Raw genomic sequence first — 6476 nt, forward strand, 5'->3', positions numbered from 1 at the left:
ACCACTTTATGAAACCAACAGACTATAAATTTAAATTTTCTATCGAAAGACGTAGTAACAGTACGTAAATACCGATGTAATGGCATAGATTTACCTTAAAACACTTTTCCTGATAATACATGGTACTAATTAGTACCAATATCGCTTTACAGTTACAACCTCCATTTACTCTTATTATATCGTAGGTATTATTCAAATTTTTACTAACATTTTCCATTCTGACACTAAATACAAGCGACTTTTTTAACTCGACGACGTAAGCCTCCGAATGCAATTACAACGTAGAAACGATCGCGAAAATTTATATCATCGACGGTGTCCAGCCATAATCATCTCAAAGCCATCCAACTACGCGCAAACATTAGCCACAAAGATACGAAAGCCTCTGTCACCCCCTACGCGTTTCGATATCGCGATAAACATCCCCGAGCGTATCATCGTCGACGTGAAGGGACACGAATCGAAGTAGGAACAGAGAGGACACGCGATGCCTGAATCTGATCTGCGAGCGGCGCGTCTCCCGGTCCTCCATTTTCATAAATCAGCAAGTAGCGATCCGGAATGATTAATCCTCGACTCGATAGGGAAAACAGGGGGAATGAAAATGCAAATTCCGATCAGGAGGTCCCCGGACGCGCGACACTGTACGCCGGCACCCGTCGAAAGTGGATGACGAGCCATCCGCGATTCCGCATGCAATCCATCCGCCGATCGGGGAACTCAGTCGCGAATAATGTCCTCCGGCTGTCGTGAAAGTAGGCGTCGCCAAAGCGTATGCGTACATTAGCATTTAGCAATTAGTAGGGAACGGTATTCCATCAGCGTCCCTCCGTTTCACCCCCGGTTTCACCCCAAGTTTCGTTCGTTCGGCTGCCTACACGAGGATTAAGAGCGCGAAAACGCGCCCGCGACCGTCTGCGCGATCGAGAAGGGTTGAAAACTCTGTGTGTGTAAAAGTGGTGTACACGCTCGATCGTAATGGTATAAATATGGAGTACCTGCGAGTTAAAGGCGGCCGCCGTGTTTCGCACTTTCTGCAAGGAATTTCCGCTTTTCGTTGCGTTTGTCGCGCGAGACCCTGTGAGGCGCGCGTTTCTCAAACGCGGCAGTTTTTGATGTTAATGGCGAGGGTCTTCTTTCGCGAGGAAACTCGCGCCTTTCTCACGTCCATGCTTTTCGCGATATATCACAGACTTCAGTTTTTCTCCTTTTTTTCCTTTCCTTCTTCTTTTTTTTTTTTTTAAGGAAAATGTTTGCCGATAAACGGAAAGAGTTGGAGGAATATGTTTCTTTTTCCATCGTTCTGATGAAATGTCGCGAGCAGAAATGTAAAGTTTCTTCGCGGACAAGTACAGAAATAAAAATGTTACGTTGTTAAGTTTATGAACAAATTATTCCCTATTTGTCCGTGCGATATTACATGTCTGTAGCAATATGTTTTAACGAATATAATTAATATTTTTATTTAAAAACTAAAAAAAATTCCAAAATTTTTATTGCTTTCCCTTCGATATCCTACTCTTTAAAAGCCTGAAACCGCATCCCTTCTTCGACTATCCTCAACATTGCCTTTCTACGCATCATTCCGCCATCGCAAAACCTACCCCGTCGCTATCCACACGTTGCGCCGTCTCTTTCTAGCGGATCGTAACCGTTTTCCCATCCAAACCACCGTTCTCCTTGACTTCAACCAGAACTTCAAGACATCCGTTCCGTTCCACGAACCACAAACCGAGCCATACATAAAAGGTTCCAGCATCTGCTCAAGAAAGATGTACGGAATAAGATATATGTATATTTCAATTTGCTCGCTCTTTTGCTTTGCTTAAGAATGCAGCAACCGTAAAGATCTCGTCCGCTCTTCCACATTCAGCTTTCGTACGCTCTACAAACAGGGATTTCTCCACCGTGCAACGATATGAAAATTCAAGTCAACGAGAGGTTGGTAAATATCTTAAGCCGTGTAATGGAATGTTCGCACATTAGCGACGGGCCATTAATATGGTAGTCGTATTCGCGGAGAGTGGCGTTTTGCTTTTTAGCGGACAGTAAGTGCCCGGTCGCACGAGCCTTTTTATTACAAACTTACAGTGGAGTACACATTTGATCCAGAGAGGTATCAAAATTATTTTCTTGCTTTCAATGCATCTAAACGCTCTCACGAATAATGAAATGTGACTGTTTAGCAGAATTTTGTACGAGAAAGCATAGGAGAGTAACAAAAATCAGAAGTAATTTATAACATATCATTTTCTTTACTTTTTGCTATAGAATCTTCGCATCGAGATTCTTCATTTCAAGATACTTGCGTATACGTATGCAAGGAAAATAAGATTTCGCTGTTCGTCCAAACAAAAATTACAAATTTCGCTCTACTTTGAAAATTACAAATATCAACACAATGGAAGGAAGCAGAAAATGTTTTTTCACAAAGTTTCAATAAGTTGGGTTTTTGTAAGAGATTTATAACAAAGTCTTGTATTCGTTCGTTCAGCGTCATTAGCGAGTATTTGGTCAAAATATAGCTGAAACTGCTTCGGTGAATTAGGAGAAGATAGGTCACGAGGTTTGGCAATAATTATATATGAATAAAATTCGGTTCCGACGTGGGTTTCCTTAAATATGAAATTGTTACGGATAATTATACTCGTCTTTGATAACAAAAGTCTGCACATTCGTCCAAAATGAATGTCAACTTTACGCGACCAGATTTAAAAGAATAGGTACAACGTAACGTTCATTGAAAAAACGCTCGTGTGGTCGAGCCCTAATAATAAGTGGGTTACCACGGATGCACGCGCGCCCACATACCCCTCTGTATACATAATTGTTTGGACACGAAAAGCTGCGCGCGTAAAACACCGTTTCCTTACTTGCCCGTTTCTTCCCTTTGTTTGCTCTTCCATGTTCGTGCATCGCGCCAGTTAAATTGATTTTACCTCCGCCGCTTCGTGTATTTGTCTTCGAAAATACGGAGGAATTCCGATCCAGCGAGAAACAATCGAAGCCACGCCTCGTTTCGTTTTCATTTGTTCGTTTGTTTTCCTACCTGGCACAGTAGCCGTAATGCAGCTCGATAAATATCACTTATAAATTCTCTCGGACGATTAGGGGTGAATTTCTTTCTCCCGGAAATAATTAATGAATGGACGTTACTGTCCGTGTCAACGTATTTACACGAGTGAATGATTTGCCCGTTCTTTCAATATTTCGATACGAATCGAAGGTTTTATCGAAGAGAGTTAAGAAATTTATTATTATAATTACGTAATTATCGTAAAAGAAAGTTGCAGTACTGACATAATATAAGTACTTCTTTCAAAAAAAAAAAAGAAACAAAACTAAAAAGTAGAACGTAACGATAAATATAAAGCAAACATATCATCGAGGTATGCCAATAGGTTTATTATTAATTTCACGCATATGGTTACAAGAAAGGAAAGTCGTTCCCCCTTAATGAATTTTCTATATCTTCGAATAACAACCAGCATTACACGGAACAAGCAGTATTCGAATCGTATAGGCAGATCAGAAAAGAAGAATTAAACAACGAAGAATTAATAAAAAGCAACGAAGCGGAAGAAAAATCGTCCCATAATTTTTCTTCGCTGCGTTGCTACGATTTTCTCTCTATTCGTTGAACAACTGCGCTATAGAAACGATCAACGACCCTTAGATAGCATTAACACAATGATCCCGCTTAATAGGTTTAGAAATGACTGCCGATCTCATTAAAAAAAGCTGGTGCACGTTTTGGCGAGCATGATTCTCTCTTGGGGAGGAAGAGTCTCGTAAAAAACTACCCTCGAAACGCTATTGACAGCGTATCATCGAACGATCAATGTAACCGATGATGGGACATCGTTAAACGCGTTTCTGGCTCGTCTATCATCGTGCAGCGTGGCTCGTTCACGCTTCCGAAAGCTTTTATCGCGATGCTGAACACGTTACAACGTATTACATCATACTCGACACCAGTCGTCCTGACATTAACGAGCGATAGTATTTTCTAGCGAGCTTTCGCTACCACCGAGAGAACATCCTCGTCGACGACTTGCGCGAAAAACTCGAACTGCCTCGTGAACGAGCAATAATTTCTGCTCACGCGTACGTATTGTTTGGAAATATTTCTTGAAATATACGGACGTACGCTATGTGCAACGTGATGTTTCGAAAGCAATGGACCTAACTGCACAATGCTTTGGAACAGAGAAATGGAGTGAGTACATGTTATCGATTGGATTACAGCAGATTGCAAAAACGCTATTCTGCTGATGAAAATTAGTAATTTCGATGGTACAAAAAGTGGAATTCGAGGTATGCGAATTCTATTAAAAAAAAAAAACATACTTATCACTATAATCAAAATTTAATTTAATTACAAGTGAGGCATGTCAGATAAAATGAAAAAAGAATAAACACGTAGCTACGCAACTCTTACGCTAACAAATTTTTGACCGATAATATGTCCGACTTCTCTTCTACATTTACAACAATACTTTATTCAATTTAGCTGTACCAAACGCATAGTATGTATAGCATTCGGTATCAAAAGCGAGATTTGAGAATACCTGTACAATGAGTGTATCGTCAAAGTGAATAAAGAATTTATCCGTATTTTTTCTGGGCCATTGTCTCTGATCGGATTTGATCGACTATTCGCTTAGGTAAATCGGACTGGATTAAGCTGTCTGTTTCTATGCCAGCTTAGGAATGGAACGCGGTAATCCGACACCCGGTTAATGCTCGACAGGAAGTCAACGGGAAGACGAGGAGAGGAGGCACGGTCGATGAGTGATACCGGCCGCTTTACAGCTATCCCTTGGGGAAAAAAGCTTATAGCACTTTTTCTCTACGTTGTATCACTTTATAGTATCATTTTTGGGAGTCTCTTCAACGAACGATCCCTTTATGCTAAATTTTAAAATTATTTTCCTATAAAAATGGAGAAATACGACTTGTCATATTTTCGTCACTGATATTCTTTCTTCGTTTTAAAAAATTCGAAGGTCCTGAAGAAAAATCATACAACAGGCAAAATGCAGGGTGGATCGGAAGGAGTTTTTCCTCTGCGAAAACGGGCGTAGAAATTTCCGATTAAAAAGGCAAGATATCCGACAATTTATCGTGAATTCTCCGGCGTGGAAAACGGTAAAGCGAGGTGATACATAGCGATGAGGAGAGGAGGGGAGGGCTCGCGTACGCAATTGCATGCGGGAAGAAAAACGCGAAATCGTGATCACTCTGCTAGTGTTCGCATTGTTCACGATTTCTTCCCGCCAAGGCGATGATGATGACGACGCTTTGCCCCTGGCGCTCGCTATGTTCGAAGGAAAATGGGAGAAAATGTCATTGGCCGGGTGCGTGGAGCTCGCGTGCTTTGTAATTGCGCGCGATCGATCCTCAGACGCGTTCACCTCCAGCATAGGGGTGCGAAAACGATCGTACGTCTAATGGAAATCGGCTGTTAGCTATCTCCCGATGGTTTCTCGATTCTTTAATGAGAATCAAGGGTGATCAGGAACCTTCGAACGATAGTATTATCGTTAAATCGAATACGTGTGTGAATCCTTGACGAAGAATAATGAAACCCCTCGTATTCCTTGTTTTAACCACTGTATCGCTTGTTTTAGATAAACGCGATTGACTATGCTTTCACAAAATTACCACTTATGGTTTTACATGGTTATGCCGTTTCTATGTTACTCGAACAATTTCGTATATTCTTATGAAAATACCACGAATCTGTTCTACATCTCCTTTTTTGGAGACCTTTGTGTTTATTTGCAGTCTTCGAGCAAGAATTTCAAGAAATATAAGATATTAGAGTTTTCAACTTATTATATGTTAATGTATATAATATACATTATGTTATGTATATAATATACACATATTTTGAAAACTTTGATCGTCGTAAAGGCTCTGATATTTTAACAAGAATATAGAAAATTGTCAAAGAAAATGTAGAAGAATCGAATGTAAGAAATTAAAGTAAGAAATAAAATTTCAAAATTGCGCGATTAAATCTACATTTCCAATGGGACATTTACGATGCCTTGACGTATTGTCACAAGATCAATAATAGCCTAACATCGTATCGCAACGCCCACGTCATTCTGCTCGCTTCGTCTCATCACATTATTACATTGTATTATCATCGGGTTATTACAAAACGAAGAAAATTGAGTAGGTTGAATATAATGCAGCAAATACGTTAGAGAAAGTCTGCATTTACTTAAAATGCCCTGTGTATAAAATGTACCTTCTGTTCTTGGATTTCATACAAAGAATGCAACGATATTCGCGACCATTTCAATTCAACGAAATAATCGAATAAAAGATTTAATTATTTGAACGCTCTAAAGATCGTAAATTATCTTGGAACGCATACAATAAAGAAAGTCGAAGGCGTAAAATTAAATTCTCCTGTTACACCAAAGAATGTTTTTTGTTGCAAACCGGACCGATTCCGGACG

This window comes from Bombus affinis, chromosome 2 (assembly GCF_024516045.1).
Source record: "Bombus affinis isolate iyBomAffi1 chromosome 2, iyBomAffi1.2, whole genome shotgun sequence".
NCBI classification, from domain to species: domain Eukaryota; kingdom Metazoa; phylum Arthropoda; class Insecta; order Hymenoptera; family Apidae; genus Bombus; species Bombus affinis.